This window comes from Sus scrofa, chromosome 10 (assembly GCF_054392235.1).
Source record: "Sus scrofa isolate SSC_HxYL_T2T_F1_AM1 chromosome 10, Sscrofa_HxYL_maternal_Yorkshire_Landrace_v2.0, whole genome shotgun sequence".
Lineage (NCBI taxonomy): Eukaryota > Metazoa > Chordata > Mammalia > Artiodactyla > Suidae > Sus > Sus scrofa.
The window spans coordinates 20,107,465-20,127,798 of record NC_139392.1 but is presented as its reverse complement, the minus strand read 5'-3'; the positions used below and the strand labels follow the sequence as shown (position 1 = coordinate 20,127,798).

Sequence of the window (20,334 nt, the reverse complement as noted above, 5' to 3'; positions counted from 1 at the left end):
TCAAAGGGGTGTGCACATTCAAAAGTGTAATACACACTGACTGTATGAGAGAGAGTGCTTATTTCCTCACAACATTTTTAACACTGCGTATTATCATATTTGAACATTTTTCTTGATCCGATGTGTGAAAAATGGTATCTTTATTGCTTTAAACTTTCCTGATTACCAGTATGGTTGAGCATTCTTTCAAATGTTTATTGGTCCTTTTTTTCCTAAAAATTACCTTTGTATAGCATTTATGAGTTAAAAAATTTGTGATTTTCTCCTTAGTTTATAGCAGCTCTTTACAATTATGGCTTTTTTAAAAAAATTGAAGTATGGGCGTTCCTGTTGCGGCTCTGCAGAAACAAATCCGACTAGCATTCACAAGGACGTAAAAAGACAAGAAAAATTTAAAAAAAGTATAGTTTATTTACAATGTTGTGTTAGTTTCTGGTGTACTGCAAAGTGATTCAGTTATATAACTACTCTTTTTCAGATTCTTTTCCATTATAGTTTATTACAAGATATTAAATACTGTTTTCTGTCTGCAGTTATGGCTTTTAACTAATATTCGTAATCAATATTTTCCGTAATCATTTGCCAATTTTGTCTTTCATTTTTCAAACATCCTAACTTTTTTTTTAAATGAAGTCCAATATTTAATGTTTTATTTTATGGCTTTTGATCTTGTGTCCACAATGGGAACTCCCATCTTTTCCTATTTCTTGAAAGAACAACTGTTAGTCTTATTGACCAAGGCTATTTTTTCTATTTTCTATTTTACATTTTTTTCTATCAGCATGGTTGTCTAGTTCATTGTTTTTTTTTCCTAGCTTTTTGAATTGACTAAAATCACTTATTCTTCATCTTTCTTGATTTCTAATGAATGTACTTAAGGCTGTAAAGTTTCCTCTGAAAATCATTTTATCATATGTTGTTACAGATTTCAAGAGGTAATTTTCCTATCACCATTCTTTTATAAATTTTCTATAATTTAAGCTTTTATTTCTTTCCAAGTAAGTTTGAATATGCTTTTAGTATTAATTTTTAGGGTTTCGTTTTATTTTGTAGCTCATGTATTTCTACTTTTTTGGATTTTTTTTTTTTTTTTGTCTTTTTAGGGCCTCACTTGGGGCATATGAAGTCGAATCAGAGCTGTAGACACTGGACTACGTCACAGCCATAGCAACACCAGATCTGAAGCCTATCTGTCATGAGACCTACACCACAGCTCATGGCAATGCCAGATCCTTTAACCCACTGAGCGAGACCAAGGATTGAACCTGCTTCTTCATAGGTAGGTTCATTATCCCTGAGCCACAAAGGAGACTGCAGTATATACATTATTAAGGCAGTGTAATTGGTGTAGCTGAGTCATGTGGGGTACTATGATTTCATTTCTTGTAAAACTTTAAATTTTTCCTGGAGTTAATAATTGCTTTATTTGCTAAATTTTGTTGAAACTAGCTCTTGCACTCATGGCATGTGGAAGTTCCCAGGCGAGGGGTCAAATCCGAGCAGAGACTGCTGGCCTACGGCACAGCCATAGTAACTTGGGATCTGAGCCTTATCTGTGACCTACACCACAGCTCACAGCAATGCTGGATCCTTAACCCACTGATCGAGGCCAGGGATTGAACCTGCATCGTCATGGTTCCCAGTCATATTTGTTTCTGCTGTGCTCTGACGGGAACTCTGAAACTAGCTCTTACTGACTCTTCCCTCCTTCCTTCCCTCCCTCTCTCTTTCCTTACTTTCCTTTCCTTTTCTTTTTTTCATAAAAGATTACCTAAATTTTAGCATATCATACTCATTTGGTTCATGTATGTGCTTTTTTTTTTTCCGCTCCCTTAGTGGCTCTAAAGAATTTTTCGACCCTGTGGGAGAATTTTGAGAAGAAAATTAATGATAAAGAGCCAGTTGTGGGCATCACTTGCCAACTCTGTGTTCAGTGACTTCATGTTGGTAGCTTGAATATGGCCATAATGGAAGTATTGTGCCCCAGAACTTAATGAATTCTACAAATCAGGGCTTCTTTCTTTCTTTTTCTTCTCGGACAGATGGCTTATCAAGATACTACTGAAGGTACCTATCACTAATTTTCCTCTCAAAATTCTCCTACAGAGTCAAAAAACTCTGCATAATACAGTGGAAAACATTGCCTGATCTGCCTATATATGTATATATATATATTTTTTTTTTCTTTAAAGGCATCTCTCCTGGAGCTTGTCTCCTCTTGGTCCAGTCTGTAATGGTTTATTTTATTTTCTTTCTTTTTAGGGCTGCACCCACAGCATATGGAGGTTCCCAGGCTAGGGGTCGAATCAGAGCTACAGCCATCAGCCTACACCACAGTGACAGCAAGCCCATATCCAAGCTGCGTCTGTGACCTTTACCACAGCTCACAGCAACGCTGGATCCTTAACCCACTGAGCAAGGCCAGGGATCAAACCCACGTCCTCATGGATACTAGTCGGGTTCATTCCTGCTGAGCCATCCCTTTTATTTCTTATAACGTCTAGGACTGCACTGTCCAGTATGGTGGCCACTGAGCCATATGTAGCCATTGAACACCTGAAATGTGGCTAATGCAATTTAGAAACTGGGTTTTAAAATTTAATTTAATTTAAATTAACTGGAATTTAACTTTAAAATCTCATTCACTTCCATTATTGGAAAAATCTTAAGTATTTTGGAACAACTTGAGTATGCAAATCTACTTCTTCAAACTGTAAATTTATGAACTCTAAATATAGATCGAGTGTTTCCGATGAAAATTTAACATCTGAATTGAAATGTGTGTACGTGTAAAAATACATCCTGAATTTTGAAGACTCTGTACAGAAAGAATGTAAAATATTAATTTTTTATATTGATTACATGTCGAAACACTAATATTTTGGATATGTTATGTTAAAGTATATTATTATTTTTGTCTTAAAGTATAATATTAAATTTCACCTGTGAATTTTGGTTTTGTTTTTCCTTTTTTTTTTGATCATGCCCATGGCATGCATAAGTTCTGGGGCCAGGGCCCCAGCAGTGACGCAGCCACAGCAGTGACAATACCAAATCCTTAGTGTGTCATACCACCAAGAAACTTCCTTTTTTTTATTTTTTAAACGTGGCTACCAAAAATGTTCATATTACGTATGTGGCTCACATTATATTTTTAATGACATGTACTTTCTCGAAGCCTGATTAAATTCAGGTTAAACTTTATTGCAATAATACCTCTAGATGCTATTGTGTATTTCAAATTGCCTCATAACAGGAGGCACGTATTATCCCACTATAAGTCATGTCCCTCAATGGACATTTTATTTTTATTTTTTTTATTTTTATTTTTTTGGTCTTTTTGCTATTTCTTGGGCCGCTCCCGCGGCATATGGAGGTTCCCAGGCTAGGGGTCTAATCGGAGCTGTAGCTACTGGCCTACGCCAGAGCCACAGCAACGTGGGATCCGAGCCTCATCTGCAACCTACACCACAGCTCACGGCAACGCTGGATCCTTGACCCGCTGAGCAAGACCTGGGATCGAACCCGAAACCTCATGGTTCTTGGTCAGATTTGTTTCCAATGTACCACGACAGGAACTCTGGCTCTGAATAATTTTTGAGTAAAGGTTTTGAGACCAGAAGTTTGAGAATCACTCTTGTCTATGGACATTTTTAAAGTTCTTAGAACAATATTAACTTGGGACAAATTAGTTTGGGATTTAAAAGCCTAGAACAATATTAGCTAGTATTATTATTCTGCTTTATATTCTTTTTTTTTTTTTTTTTTGTCTTTTTGCCATTTCTTTGGGCCGCTCCCGCAGCATATGGAGGTTCCCAGGCTAGGGGTCGAATCAGAGCTGTAGCTGCCAGCCTACGCCAGAGCCACAGCAACTCGGGATCTGAGCCGCGTCTGCAACCTACACCACAGCTCACGGCAACGCCGGATCATTAACCCACTGAGCAAGGGCAGGGACCGAACCCGCAACCTCATGGTTCCTAGTCGGATTCGTTAACCACTGCGCCACGACGGGAACTCCCATTTTATTTTATTTTTTATTTTTTGCTTTTTAGGGCTGCACCCGCAGCATATGCAAGTTCCCAGGCTAGGGGTCCAATCGGAGCTACAGCTGCTGGCCTACACCACAGCCACAGCAATGCCAGATCAAGCCACATCTGCAACCTACACTGCAGCTCACAGCAACGCCGGATCCTTAACCCACTGAGTGAGGCCAGGGATCAAACCTGCATCCTCATGGATACTAGTCGGGTTTGTTACTGTTGAGCCACAACGGGAGTCCCCACAGTGGTCTTTTTAATGCCTTTTTTGTTTTGCATTTTCATGGTTTTGTTGGGATTATGCTGTTTATAATGCCTCCCAAGGGTAATGCTGAAATGCTCTCTAGTGTCCTGAGCGTAAGAAGGCTGTAAGGGAGGCATTGTATTTTCCATGTATGGAGAAAAATATGTGTCAGGCAAGCTTCCTTCAGGCATGAGTTAAGAGTGCGATTGGCCGTGAGTTCAATGTGGGTGAATCAACAGTACACATTCAGTACAGTGTCTTTAACGCACATAAAGCCAAGTTCAGGAGATCTCGTGTGGCTCAGCCGGTTACGGATCCGTCCTTGTCATTGCTGTGGCTCAGGTCACTGCTGTGGCATGGGTTCGATCCCTGGCCTAGGAACTTTCGTATGCCTTGGATCCTGCCCAAAATAAATAAATAAATAAAACAAGGTTCTACATTGATTGGCTAACAAACATGTTGTTTCCAGAGGCCCGCAGGAACCGAACCCTGACTCTCCCCTGGAAATTCGCTAACTCAGTGTTCTTGGCGACTTTATAAACACAGCTATGGTGACGAGAATTGGCTGTGTTGATGTAACAAGGAGCAGAATTGCATCTGGTTCCAGAGGCCAATAAGAGGAGTGGTCTTGAAAAAATGATACAAGCTCCAATCCCTAGGAAGAACCAGTATTTAGCTGTACTTTTAAAATATTATGGTATTTTGGGGAGCTCCCCTTGTGGTACAATGGGATTGGCGGCCTCTTGGGAGCCCCTGGGGTTCAGGTTCGATCCCTGGCCCAGCGCAGTGGGTTAGGTCTTGACTTCAGCTCGGTTCTAAGCCCTGGCTCAGAAGCCCCATATGCTGTGGGGTGGCCCAAAATGACAAAATAATTAATTAAATAAATAAGTAAAAAACGATATTTTGTTGTCGGTAAAACCTTAGTTAAATCCCTAAAGCTTCAGCGATTGCTCTGTCTAGAGTGGGAACACTGGGAGAATGTAAAAACAGTTACTGTCAGTTTCCGATTGTATGTATGCTATAATTGGAGTATTCTTATTTTTGACCTTTTCTAAGCACAGCGTACACTCTCCTTGTTAAAATGGGAGATAATTGTTGTCAGGTGGAACGAGCACTCTATTTGGAGAGAGAAATTCTGGGGATGAGTCAAGCTCTGATGCCTCCTGGTTGTGTAACCTTGAGCAAATCCACGAGCATTTCTGATTGAGTGTTCTACTCTGTAAAAACAGAGACCACAACCAATCTTAGCCAATGCACACATCTCAGGTGTCCTACGGGCTTCTCATTTGACCCTCACAACCCTGGTAAGGTATCAGTTTACAGAGGAGGCAGTTGAAGCCCAGAGAGGGCAAGTAACTGGCTTAAGATCACACAGCTAGCGAGGGCAGGGCTGGGACTGTGAGCCCAAGACAGTGGTCCTAACCATGCGGGCTCCAGGTCCGGGGTGGCCCTCACCACCTGCTGTCTCAGAGAATGCTGGGGGGTGGGGTGGGCTGGTGGAATATATATAAGAGTATAAAACCTGGAGCTGGGACTTCCCATTGTGGCGCATTGGAAACAAATCCAACTAGGAACCATGAGGTTGCGGTTCGATCCCTGGCCTTGCTCAGGGTTAAGGATCCGGCATTGCTGTGAGCTGTGGTGTAGGTTGCAGACATAGCTCGGATCTGCTGTTGTTGTGGGTGTGGCTGTGATGTAGGCCAGCAGCTGCGGCTCCGATTGGGCCATGAGCCTGGGAACCTTCATATGCTGTGGGTGCGGCCCTTAAAAGCAAAAAAAAAAAAAACCCCACCACCACCACCACCAAAAAAACCTGAAGCTAATAAGATATTGTTTTTTTCACTAGGGTTAACTTTTTCATTTATTTTATTTTTTTATTTTTGGTCTTTTTAGGGCCATGACTGAGGCATATGGAAGTCCCCATGCCAGGGATCGAATTGGAGCTGAAGCTGCTCGCCCACACCACAGCCGCAGCAATAGCAACACCAGATCTGAGCCACATCTGTGACCTACACCAAAGCTCAGGGCAACGCCAGATCCTTAACCCATTGAGTGAAGCAAGGGATTGAACCTGAATCCTAATGGATATTAGGCAGGTTCTTAATTCCCTGAGCCACAGCAGGAACTCCAGGGTTAACCTTCTGAATGTTAATATTTCAAAAGAGAATTTTCCCTTAAGATATGTGGTTTTCAAAAAGTTTATCAGAGACATTAAGTAAACTTATATTCATTCAGACACCAATTTGTTGTGGTGGTTATAGCCAAGACTCATTTCTAATTTCAAATTGAAAGTGAATTGAAAAGGAGGATTTTATGTGGATATTTTTTTCCTTGCAATCCTTTGTGAAACTTATCTTTTGCATTTAGAATGGGATACTTTGTAGTTGAGGGTGATTTTTCAAAGGCACATGATGTGAAGTCATAACTCTGAGAGCTGTTTTACTAGCAGCAATATAAACTAATTATATTTGAGAAAAGAAAAAGGAGAAGGGTAAAAAGTAGTAGTATACACCTAGGGAACTATTGAATTTCTTTGCAAACTCAGTCCTCAGAAACTCCATCCCTTCCTTAAGAAAAAAGCAAAAGTTTGTCACTAAGTTGAAAGTACAATTTCCTTTGGTGGGTTTCACTCATTCACCTGCTCATATATTTATAGGCACTTTTTTTTTCATCATCTGCTATATGCCTGGTACTGTCTGCATCAAGAGGATACAGTGATGAGCAAGACAGACCCTGTCCATCTCCCAGGAAGCTTCCTTTGAGGGGAGCTGGGCAAAATCAAGTAGAATAATTTAAAGTGGCAGTGAGTCTAGGAAATGCCAGTTTTAGGCTGGCATGGTACTGAGTGAGGTCATAAATGCTTGTGGTTTTAAGCTGATAAATGTGTGGGTAATTTGTTCTACAACAATAGGTATCTACCACTGTCCTAAACTCCCAGGTTCAAGTGCTCTTCCATTTGCATCCTTGGCCCACCTCCAACCTGACAAATGTGGACATTCTTCTGTGAGCTCAGAACCAGGCTGCAGAGTGTTGCTAAAAACAAAACAACACAAAAAAACCAATCTCAGGAGTTCCCACTGCGGTGCAGCAGGATTGGTGTCATCTTGAGAGTGCTGGGACACAGGTTTGATCCCCAGCCCGGCACAGTGGGTTAAGGATCCAGCATTGCCACAGGGGCAGCTTGGGTTGCACCTATGGCTCCTATCTGATCCCTGGCCTAGGAACTCCATGTGCTGCGGGCAGCCCCCCCCCCCCAAAAAAAAAATCCCACAAAGCAGCTCTCATGCTCACCGGTGTCATTTGGATCCTCAACACTGTTGCCGAAACTCAGCCTCTGTCCGTCGGTGCCAATAGCAACTTCGGAGACAGAGTTTTGAGCGAAGGAGAAAAAAAAATAGCTTCATTGGCAGACAAAGGAGGCCACAGCTGACTGATGCCCTAAAGACTGTGCCCTCCCTTGGCAGAGCTTAGGAAGGGGTTTCATCGTTTGGGAGCAGAAAATAGGGCTGCGGATAAGGCTCAGGTTAGATGCGAGCTGTCATTCTTCCCAGTTGGTGTTTAGGGGCCCCGGGACTGGTTCTGATGCTCCTTCTCTCTGGCTTTCATGTGTTGGAGGGTGAGTTCTGCAGAAGAACTCAAAGGTATCGTTCTGTATCTTCCTTGAGGAGGACCCAGGACCCTGCCCCAAGGCTGCACTATCCTCTCTGGACGGCACCTCCCTGGTCTCTGCATCCCCTCCCTTCCCTGATGAGCAACTGCCCTTTGGAAACTCAGGGAAGGTCATGGAGGCTGAGTGAGACCAATTTCCTACAAACGAGAAATGGGGAGTTCCTGTCATGGCTCAGCAGTAACAAACCCAACTAGTATCCATGAGGATGCGGGTTTGATCGCTGCCCTCCGTCAGTGGGTTAAGGATCCAGTGTTGCCGTGAGCTGTAGTGTAGGTCAAAGATAAGCTCGGATCCTGTGTTGCTGTGGCTGTGGTGCAGGCTGGCAGCTGCAGCTCCAATGCAACCCCTAGCCTGGGGACCATATGCCACAGGTATGGCCCTAAAAAAAAAAAAGAAAAAAGACCATGCTGAAAACTTCTTACCTGTCATTCTCTACATTATATCCTAATGTTTTGTTACGATGGTTTATGAGGCTTTGTTATGATAAATTATTAAGTAAATTAAGACACGTTAAAGGAGGAGAAATCTATAGCATTTTCAGTATATACACATTATTTACTTGTTGAATCTAACTTTCCAAATAAAAATTGCCTGCCCTGACACTCATGTCTGTAGGTTGTGATCAAAAGGTAGGGAATAATTGCTTTATCCAAATACTCACATGGCATTACAGAAACATTTAAAAATCTTTTTCTCAATGCAAACACAGATGCTATGGGCAACAAAAACGCACCCTAGTGGCCAACTCCAGTAATTGTCAGTACATTGTAGCCAGAAAGTTGTGTAAAAACAGTTACAAAAATTCATTGTGCATTTGCGTTGATGGGAGAAAATTCCACAAATTTCTGCTTTGCAATTTCTTTTTTTTTGTTTTTGTTTTTGTTTTTGTTTTTTTAGGGCCGCACCCGTGGCATATGGAGGTTCCCAGGCTAGGGGTCGAATCAGAGCTGACCAAAAGAAGGAAAGGAAAACAAAGAAAATCACACAAAAATGAATGTATACCTTAATGGATTATCATAAGGCATATATTAATATTTAATGTAATATTTACATTAAATTAACATTCATTATTAACTTTTGATACTGAGGAGGTTCCCACTGTGGCTAAGCAGTAATGAGCCTAACTAGTGTGCATGAGGATGCGGGTTTGATCCCTGGCCTCACTCAGTAGGTTAAGGATGCAGTATTGTGATGAGCTGCAGTGTAGTTCATATATGTGGCTCGGATCTGGGTTGCTGTGGCTGTGGTGTAGGCCAGGGGTTGTAGCTCCGATTTGACTCCTAGCCAGGGAACTTCCATATGCCATGGGTACAGCCCTAAAAAGCAAACAAACCAAAATTGAACATTGATATAATATTGATCCTTTCTCAACCTTACAATTTATCTGTTGAAAAACCTGAGTCCCTTGACTTGTGAAATTTCCTACTGTCTGGCTGCCGACAACACTCTTGGTGCAGTTGAGCATACTCTGGATTTCCTGCCTTTTGGCAGCTGGATCGAGCTGAAGCTTGATGAGACTTAGCCTCCATCCCTTTGGCAAGACCATTGGTGGTGATGTGCTCTTGAATCACAGGCACCAGTGTCTCGCGGACTCCCTTTTGTTGTATTAGCAAATGATAAGCATTGATGCTTAATGCCTATAGCCATTCATTCATTGGGAGTTGCAAAAATGGTAACAGTCTAGCACTTCTTGTTCATTGTTTAGTTGTAATACTTTCATCAAGAGATGCCCCGGGAGATGCCGCTGGAGTTCCCTTCGTGGCTCAGCGGTTGATGAACCCGACTGGGATCCAGGTGTACAATTCATATAGGAAAGGCGGAGAAAATGCTTGATTCTTTCCCATGAGGTACCAGTTTTTTAAGATAAAGGATGGTTCCCTAATATTCTCCAAATGAGATGTTTAAAATATATATATATATGTAAAATTATGCATTTGTGGATTTAAGTAGTCTCAACCCCTTGGTATTCTGAACCAGAAATTGCATCTTTGGTGAGTGAAAGCCTCTTCCCATTGGCTCTTACATGCTTTTTATAAGACCTAGGGTCTCCCATAGCTTCCTTGTGATCTGCTATGACAAGGTCACTGTGCACATTTCTTGCTCCAAACCAGGGATCAGCCATTTCCCTCATTTGCTTTATCCTATGTTATGCACACAATAATCCCAAAGCAACAATAGTAATACTAGCACTGATGATATGATGACTAAAAACAGTTTTTTTTTAAAAAAAATGTTTCTGTAGGAGTTCCTGTCGTGGAGCAGGGGAAACGAATCTGACTAGGAACCATGAGGTTGTGGGTTTGACCCCTGGCCTTGCTCAGTGGGTTAAGGATCTGGCATTGCCATGAGCTGAGGTGTAGGTCACAGATGCAGCTCGTTGCCGTGGTGGGTTAAGGATCTTGTGTTGTTGCTGTGAGCTGTGGTGTAGGATCTGGTGTTGCTGTGCCTGTGGCTGTGGTGTAGGCTGGCGACTACAGCTCTGATTCGACCCCTAGCCTGCAAACCTCCATATGCCGCGGGTGCCTCCCTAAAAAGTAAAAAAAAAAAAAAAAAAAAAATTGGGGGGAGTTCCATTGTAACAAACCCGACTAGTATCTATGAGGTTGTGGGTTCCATCCTTGGCCCCACTCAGAGGTGTGAGTGCCGTGAGCTGTAGTGTAGGTCACAGATGTGGTTCAGATCTGGTGTTGCTGTGGTTGTGGTGTAGGCCAGCAGCTGCAGCTCCGATTTGATCCCTAGTCTAGGAACTTCCGTAGGCCATGGGTGTGGCCCTAAAAAGACAAACGAACGAACAAAAAAACCTTTTAGGGGGTATGTTAGTTCCCTCACTCTGGTCTTGGGACATTGGGGAAAAGAAACAAAAAACAAAAGCAGCTGTGCCGTATCTATACGGTCAGAGTATTCGGCTGCTACAAATTATATTCACTCTCATTTGGACTTAATGCCACAAGTAACTATGCCTTTAGCGGTTTCCACAAGTCTATCTCAATGTCTCTCCAGCAAAAGCTCAGGTTCACTTCCCTGTAAAGAGGAGGAAATAATATGGCCAACTTCATCCATGTGTAGTGAATTACAAGCAGTAAATAGCATTTCATATGTCCTTTTAATAAAATTCAACCTGCAAACGCTGTGAACTCTTTTGCACACATGTGTTGGAGAATTTCTCCTTCATGGCCCACCAACCAGTCCTTGCAGCTGATGGTGGGACTGGTGAGGACAGTAGGAGGGAAAAAGAAGTCCAGACTCTCTCCCTCTTGTTCCCTGGTTCTCACCCTCGGCCCTGTTGACATTTTGGACCAGAGAGTTCTTTGTTGTGGAGGCCTGGCCTGTGTCCTGTAGCATGTTTAGCTGCATCCCTGGCCTCTACCCACTACATACCAGTACTACCCTCTTCTCCTCATTGTCACAACTAAAGACCTTTCCAGACACGGGCACATGTGCCCTGGAGGGTAAAGTCACCTAGTTGAGAACCGCTGCCCTAGGAATTGCTGTTTCCACGCTTATGATTAGGCTCACTGTAATTTTTTTTTAATGTATTTTTGTCTTTTGTCTTTTTTAGGGCTGCACCCACTGCATATGGAGGGTCCCAGGCTAGGGGTCAAATCGGAGCCACAGCTGCCAGCCTGCGCCACAGCCACAGCAACGCCAGGTCTGAGCCGTGTCTGCAACCTCCACGGAAGCTTGTGGCAACGCCAGATCCTTAACCCACTGAGTGAGGCCAGGGATCAAACCTGCATCCTCATGGATACTAGAAGAGTTCTTAACCAGCTAAGTCACAACAGGAACTCCCAATTTTCCTGTTTTATATATGAGAAAGTGAGACCCCAAATGGCTGAGTGTCTTGTATGAGGTCAGATTAGAAGCTGCAGAATAAATGACACATTCTTGATCAAGCTCTCATCTTCTTTGTGTCTTGGATCATTTCAATCTTTGATGCACAAGAAGGAATACACACACACCCATGCATGTTCACACATACACTTCTTTTTGTTGCTAACTCTTTGGGATGTTTTCTTAAAATTTCCATTTGATTTAATTCAAGAGTAAACCAGGAATCCGCCATTATAGGAGGCTCATGATGTTATTGCATATCTAACCACCAGGTGTCGCCATATTTACACGTGTTCATTGGTGAATCCCCAACTCCCTGTTTTCCAATGATTGATGTTTTAGCTAATTTAAAATAAGTGCATCATGTAACTTGAAACAGCCCAGAGAGCGAAATGAGGGTTAAAACAGTGAACAAGCTGATGTTGTATGAGAAGACCAGTGAAAGAGGAACCATCGTAAGGGGGAATTTTTTTTTCCTTTTTTTTTTTTTTTTGGCCTCCCTGTGGTGTATGGAGTTTCTGGGCCACGGATCAGATCCAAGCCACAGTTGTAGCTCTTTTCTCAGCCGTGGCAACTCCAGGGTCTTAACCCACTGTACTGGTCTGGGGATCCAACCTGCGTCCCAGGGCTGGCTCCTGAGATGCCGTGTATCCTGTTGAGCCGCAGTGGGAACTCTTTTTGTTTGTTTTCTTCCTACTTTGCTGTTGACTTTACATGTACAGAAAGGTGGATGTTTGACCCTCATTGCTATAATTCTTTTTAGAATTATTATTGCTAGTGTTTGAGTGTCTCCCAGGTTCATTTGCTGAAGCCTTATTCCCCAGTGATGGTATTTGGAAGTGGAGCCTTTAGGAAGTGATTAGGATGGGATGAGGTTGTGAGAGTGGGACCTTCATGATGGGATTAGTGTCCTTATAGAAAGAGAAAGAGACATGACTTTTTTTTTTTTTACTTTTTTTCTCCCAGTATTTTTTTTATTACTCAATGAATTTTATTACATTTATAGTTGTACAATGATCATCACAACCCAATTTTATAGCATTTCTGTCCCAAACCCCCAATGCATCCCCCCACTCCCCAACCTGTCTCATTTGGAAACCATGAGTTTTCCAAAGTCTGAGACAGTATCTGTTCTGCAAAGAAGTTCATTGTGTCCTTTTTGTAGATTCCACATATAAGTGATAGCATCTGATGTTGGTGTCTCATTGTATGGCTGACTTCACTTAGCATGATCATTTCTAGGTCCATCCATGTTGCTGCAAATGCCATTAATCCTTCCTTTTAATGGCTGAGTCATATTCCATTATGTATATGTACCACATCTTCTTGATCCACTCCTCTGTCGATGGACATTTAGGTTGTTTCCATGTCTTGGCTATTGTATATAGTGCTGCAAAGAACATTGGAGTACACGTTTAGTTTTTGTTTTTGTTTTTGCTTTGCTTTTTAGAGCCACACCTGTGGAATGTGGAGGTTCTCAGGCTAGGGGTCTAATCGGAGCTACAGCTGCTGGCCTATACCGCAGCCACAGCAACGCCAGATCTGAGCTGTGTCTGTGACCTACACCACAGCTCACAGTAACGCCGGATCCTTGACCCACTGAGCAAGACCAGGGATCGAACCCACAACCGCATGGTTCCTAGTTGATTCGTTTCCACTGTGCCTCGATGGGAACTCCTCATGTATCTTTTTGAGTCATGGTTTTCTCTGCATAGATGCTCAGGAGTGGGATTGCTGGGTCAAAGGGTTCTATGTTTAGTTTTCTGAGAAGTCTCATATACTGTTTTCCACAGTGGTTGCACCAATTTACATCCCACCAACAGGGTAATAGAGTTCCTTTATCTCCACACCCTCTCCAGCATTTATTTATTTTTTTATATGAATACATATTTATTTATAAAGGTGGTTACTGTTATTATACTGAGGCTTTTGAGCTGCTCAGTCGTTGGCCCAAGGTCACACAATATCCAAGAGGCAGAAGTAGGATTCATACCCAAATGATTTTGAAAGGTGGGTACGGTTTCGATTTTGAGCCCAGCTTCCCAGCCTTGCATTCTCCAGGCACAGACACGGGTGCCTGACCTTCCCAGAGGATCACGGGGGCCCGTCTCGTTGTAGCCTTTAACTATGAGAAGGCAGGAGGCCAAAGGCAGCCACAGAGCCTGGGTCACCCCGTGCTGGGAAGAGAGCTGGGTTGACACTCTCACCTCTGTCACCCCAGAACTTGGCTGGGCCGCCTCGCCTCTGGCGGTCCTGCCACAGCAGCAACGATTTTGAAGATGCTTTCTCCATGGTCACCTGCCAAGAGCATGAACTCATTCTAGTTTTGCTTTAACTCAGAGAGTTAATTCATGGTAGCAGGCATAACTAATGGTAACTAGTCTTTTTTTCAAATTTTTTTATTACTCAATGAATTTATTACATTTATAGTTGTACAATGATCGTCACAATCCAATTTTATAAGCTTTCCATCCCACAACCTCAGCGCATCCCCCCACCCTCCGAACTGTCTCCTTTGGAAACCATAAGTTTTTCAAAGTCTGTGAGTCAACATCTGTCCTGCAAAGAAGTTCCGTCTGTCCTTTTTTCAGATTCCACATGTTAGTGAAAGCATTGGATGTTGGTGTCTCATTGTATGGCTGACTTCACTTAGCATGATAATTTCTAGGCCCATCCATGTTGCTAAAAATGCTGGTATTTCATTCCTTTTAATGGCTGAGTCATATTCCATTGTGTATATGTACCACCTCTTCTTGATCCACTCCTCCGTCGATGGACATTTAGGTGGTTTCCTTGTCTTGGCTATTGAAAAGAGTGCTGCAGTGAACGTTGGAGTACATATATCTTTGCGAGTCATGGTTTTCTCTGGGTAGATGCCCAGGAGTGGGATTGCTGGGTCAGATGGTAGTTCTATGTTTAGTTTTCTGAGGCATCTCCATACTGTTTTCCACAGTGGTTGCACCAATTTACAATCCCACCAACAGTGTCATAGGGTTCCTTTTTCTCCACACCCTCTCCAGCACTTACTGTTTGTAGACTTTTGGATGATGGCCATTCTGGCTGGTGCAAGGTGGTACCTCATCGTGGTTTTGATTTGCATTTCTCTAATAGTGAGTGATGTTGAACATCTTCTCATGTGTTTCTTGGCCATCTGTATGTCTTCTTTGGAGAATTGTCTGTTTAGATCTTCTGCCCATTTTTTGACGGGGTTGTTTGTTTTTTTGGTATGGAGCTGCAGAAGGTGTTTATAAACTTTGGAGATGAATCCCTTGTCCTTTGCTTCACTTGCAAAGATTTTCTCCCATTCTGTGGGTTGTCTTTTTGTGTTGTTGAGGGTTTCCTTTGCTGTGCAGAAACTTTGAAGTTTGAGTAGGTGCCATTTGTTTATTTTTGTTTTTATTGTCATTACTCTAGGAGGTGGATCTGAGAAGATGTTGCTGTCGTTTATGTCAGAGAGTGTCTGGCCTATGTTTTCCTCTAGGAGTTTTATAGTATCTGGTCTTATATTTAGGGCCACACCCGCATCATATGGAAGTTCCCAGGCTAGGGGTCCAATCGGAGCTGTAGTTGCCAGCCTACACCACAGCTCATAGCAATGCCGGATTCTTAACCCACTGAGTGAGGCAAAGGATTGAACCGGGATCTTCCTGGGTACTAGTCTGGTTCTTAACCTGCTGAACCACAACAGGAACTCCCCTGTTCTGCATCCCTTCTATTTTTCTATAAAGTTGCTAAGATGATCAGAGATAATTATGAAAATGAAGCTTTTTTTTTATCCCTAGGTTCCTTTTTTTTTTTTTTTTTTCTTCTCGTTTTTTTTAATGTCTTTATAGGGCCGCACCTGCAGCATATGGAGGTTCCCAGGCTAGGTGTCGAATTGGACCTACAGCTGCCGGCCTACACCACAGCCACAGCCACATCAGATCCGAGCCATGTCTGTGACCTACACCACCGCTCGTGGCAATGCTGGATCCTTAACCCACTGAGCAAGGCCAGGGATCGAACCCATAACCTCATGGTTCCTAGTCAGATTTGTTTCCTCTGCACCATGACAGGAACTTCAAAAATGCTTTGAAACTTTAAAAAAATTACATGTTAGTATTTTGTGATCTTTGTAGAAATGCCAGCAAATGAGGGCCAGAAATGCGAGGGAGGGACAGCGAGTGTGGGTTACACCCTGGATGGAAGAAGCCCTAAATAACGTAGCCTGCCATCCTAGACCAGAGTCCCATAACAATCAAACTGGGAGGAAATAAAGAAGTTAGGAGTTCCCGTCATGACTCACTGGTAACAAACCTGACTAGTATCCATGACGACAAGGATTTGATCCTGGGCCTCACTCAGCGGGTTAAGGATCTGGCATTGCCGAGAGTTCTGATGTCATTTGCAGATGCTGCTTGGATCCGAGTTGCTGTGGTGTAGGCCGGCAGGTGCAGCTCCAATTCGACCCCTAGCCTGGGAATCTCCATATGCTGCGGGTGCGGGCTTAAAAAAAAAAAAAAGAAAAGAAAAGAAAGGAAATTAAAGTTCATTGCTGAAAAACCATGTTTTTCTCTTAGCCCCTGTGGGAAGGGGGTTATTATTTTAGTGTGGGAGTAGGAATATAATTCAGCTTTTCCCAGTCAGAGCCACTTGATGTGGTACCATGATTCACAGGCTATGACTCACATATTAAAATTCTCTCTAGTATATTACTAATAGTTTATATTCCTTAAGAAGTAGCTAAGATGAAGCAGAGGGATTACATAATTATTTTCTTTTCAGCTTATACTTTGGATTTATTTGACATGATAATTTAAGGAAGAGAAACTTTCCTTCCTGAAGAGGAAAAAAAGCTCATTATATTCTTCGGTAATCACATTTTCAACACGCTTGTTAAAATCAACCTCAGTACAGTTAATATCACACTTTGCAAGCTACTGTGTAAGAATTTAATTTTTCTAAGGCTTAGGAAGAAGGTGAAATTGGTCTCCCCCCACCTTCCAAGATTTCTTCATTGTCAGTCATTCTTGTAAAATACATTCATTATGTATTTTTGAATTATATTTGTCAATTTGAATTATAATTATCAAGATTTAAAAATCCATAAGTTCATCAAAACGCAATTAAATGCACTATTTCCTACCACCCACTCATGTCATCAAAAGGATCAATCAAATGTAATAAAGCATCAAGCCAGCCATAATAAAGTTATTTTAAAATAAATTTCATTTGTTCCATTTTACTGAAGGCTTAAGGATACCTAATTGAAAACATTCTCATCTGGTGGATGCAAGACATACTAATGATTTGAAACTTATTTATGCTTTTTTTTTTTTTAATGGCCACACCTCACCTGAGGCATATGGAGGGTCCCAGGCCAGGGGTCAGATAGTGCTACAGCTGCCGGCCTACACCACAGCCACCACAACACGGGATCCGTGCCACGTCTGCAACCTACACCACAGATCACGGCAATGCCGGATCCCCGACCCACTGAGCGAGGCCAGGGATGGAACCCGAAACCTCATGGATACTAGTCAGATTCGTTTCCACTGAGCCACAATGGGAACTCCCTTGAATGTTATTTAGATTCTATTTATTTATTTGTTTGTTTGTTTATTTATTTTTTGTCTTATGTCTTTTTCAGGGCCGCACCTGCAGCATATGGAGGTTCCCAAGCTAGGGGTCAAATCAGAGCTGCAGCTGCCGGCCTACACCACAGCCACAACAACACCAGATCTGTGAGCTGCGTCTGCGACCTGCACCACAGCTCACGGCGACGCCGGATCCTTATCCCCCTAAGTGAGGCCAGGGATCGAACCCGAAACCTCCTAGTTCCTAGTCAGATTTTTTTCTGTTGCACCACAACGGGACCTCCTAGATTCTATTTAAATGCTGTTGAATGGAAAGCCACAAATTTCCTGAAGAATAGAGGAGTTCGTGCTGTATTTTAGTTCAACTGTCTTGACTTCATTAGGCCAGGGCCATACCGCCTTACGTACTGAAATAAGGATGATGACGATGCATATGTATGTACATTCATACATATCGATGCATATGTATGTACATTCATACATATGCATACGAGTGGCATTCGTATGTAAACATTTGAACCCATCCCGCCACATCAACGTCTGCGGCCGCAGCCTCAGAGAGGTTAAATAATGGACCGGAGCTCACCCAGCTAGCGGCCGAGCTAGAGTCCTAAACCAGGTCAACCGTGTTCCAGCATTGACACGATGCCTAAATAAATGTTCTATCAAATGAAGGGATAAATTCAATTGGAAGAATTTTAATGAGGCACTTGATTCAGGCCAGAATTTTAATTTGGAGGCCAAGTAATTTAGATGGGCTCGCTGCCTTGTTTAACTTAACAAGTGAATTTGTATCTCCCTGGGTGCCTGTGGATTTGAGTCTCAAAGAATATGTTCTGGGAAGAATTAAGAGGAAAAACAGAGGAAATGAATCTGACTAGGAACCATGAGGTTGTGAGTTCAATCCCAGGCCTCGCTCAGTGGGTGGAGGATCTGGCGTTGCTGTGGCTGTGGTGTAGGTTGGCAGATGCAGCTCTGATGCAACCCCTAGCCTGGGAACCTCCATATGCCACAGGTGCGGCCCTAAAAAGCAAAAAAATAAAAAAATAATTAAAAAAGAGCAAAAACATTTCTTTGGACAGGATGTCTTAAAAAAAAATCATCTGGGGAGTTCCCACTGTGGCTCAGTTGGGGCCATTTAAAAAAAATCATCTGGGACTTCTCTGGTGGCTCAGGTTCGATTCCTGGCCCAGGAATTTCTGCATACCGTGGGCGCCGCCAACAACACAACAACAGGCAAGCAGACAGGTCATCTGAAGCTTCTTTGTCCTGTGGTTTTCCCCCAGGGCCAGATATGTTTTTTGTTTTTTGTTTTTTTTTTTTTAATTTTTAAGGTTTTTTTAAATTAAAGTATAGTTGATTTACAATGTTTCTTCAATTTCTGTTGTACAACAGTGACCCCATCACACGCAGTTCCCTGAGCTGAACAGTAGGGCTCCATTGCCCATCCATTCCAAATGTAACGGTTTGCATCCCCAACCCTGAACTGCTGTCCATCCCACCATGCCCCGGAATCCGTTTTTGATTTTTTTTTTTTTTTTTGGGTCTTTTGTCTTTTTTGGGCCACACCCTTGGCATGTGGAGGTTCCCAGGCTAGGGGTCTGCGGGGAGCTGAGGAGATGCGGGAACTCAAGGAGGGGACCTTGCCTGACGGCAGAAAAACCCGAAGGAAGGTTCCTAACCAAGGAAGGGAAACTCACCTGAGCGGTACAAGCCGAAGGTGGGCTTCTGGTCAGGATAGAAGCCTGTCTGTACAGTGAAAAACCGAGGGCAGGCTGACACCTGCCTGTACGGTGCAATTCGAGGGCAGGCCTCGGGTTACACGGCTCTTGTGTTGATGCTGATGGGGAAGAATTGGGGCTTTCCTGGGAAAACCATTTCCATGTTTGCGCCAGAGAACGTGGATTGTTTCTCGGGTGACCTAGTCTTTCCTGTTGTTTTATTTGTTATTCAGTTTTCCTCAGTCTTTCCTGATTGTTTACTTATTATTCTTATTTTCCATTCTTATTTTCCTGTGGTGATTTGTGATTTAACAAAAGTACAACCATAATATAATAAGAATTTCATCCTGAAGGACTTTCCCCTATTTAAATCCAACTTAATTAAAAACATAGTGTTTATCTACTAATCAGTTACACAGTAAACTTTAGAATTAGGATTTTAATAAAGTTTATAGAAGTTAGACACATATTATTCATGATCCAAAGAAACCCAGCTGTGAGTTTTGGCCTTGATTTTAGAAACTTTTAGCGGTAGCTGGCCAAGTTGATTTGTATTTTCTCACACGGTCTCTCTGCCAAGAATACTTTGAAGATAGACACTAGTCTGAAGACAAGATTTTTTGTGTCTGTAACTTCTTCGGCTTGTGGGAACTGGCTGGCCATGAGATGGTTTGTGCTGGGTCTCCTCTTTCCCTCATGAGATGCTGTGCCTGTTTGTCCTTGAATTGTACTCACTAAATTTAGTTAAACTAAAGATTTTAGAACATGACGTACTGCTGCTGTACCATGTGATTGAAAAACAAAATCTAAAAGCTGACCAATGTACTTTTAACACTATGATGTAATCTGTAGTTAGAAATTGTCTATATAATCAACCACTTATGCCAATAAAATTTGAGCAGTCCAGCGCCCTGAAAGGAGGGACAAAGAGGCTGTCTCCGTGTGCATTTGCCAACGCTGTCCATCTCCTTCGGGGAAAGTACACTCCCTGGCTGCCGGAGCCTCTGGTAGGGGTCGAATCAGAGCTGCAGCTGCCGGCCTACACCACAGCCACAGCAGTGTAGAATCTGAGCCACGTCTTTGACCTACACCACAGGTCAGGGCAACGCCAGATCCTTAACCCCCTGAGTGAGGCCAGGGATTGAACCCACGTCCTCATGGATACTAGTCAGGTTTGTTACCATGGAGCCTCAATGGAACTTGACTCTATAGTTAATGGGTTCTGTTTCTCTAAAGGACCCTGACTGATACTTAC

The 20,334-nt window shown here is 42.7% G+C and overlaps 1 long non-coding RNA gene across 6 annotated transcripts in view; it reads left to right on the top strand.

The window, feature by feature from the left end:
- Positions 1 to 20,334, top strand: part of LOC102165845 (uncharacterized) — a 32,198-nt gene that overhangs the window by 2,642 nt on the left and 9,222 nt on the right. For 4 of the 6 annotated variants that reach the window (XR_014817522.1, XR_001298090.3, XR_001298087.3 and 1 more), the window contains exon 2: positions 1,104 to 1,279. This is a non-coding gene — a long non-coding RNA (uncharacterized LOC102165845). Of the gene's footprint in view, positions 1 to 1,103; positions 1,280 to 1,836; positions 2,951 to 4,750; positions 5,183 to 20,334 lie in introns of those variants that run through there. The other 2 variants (XR_014817521.1, XR_014817519.1) reach the window with 2 other exon arrangements.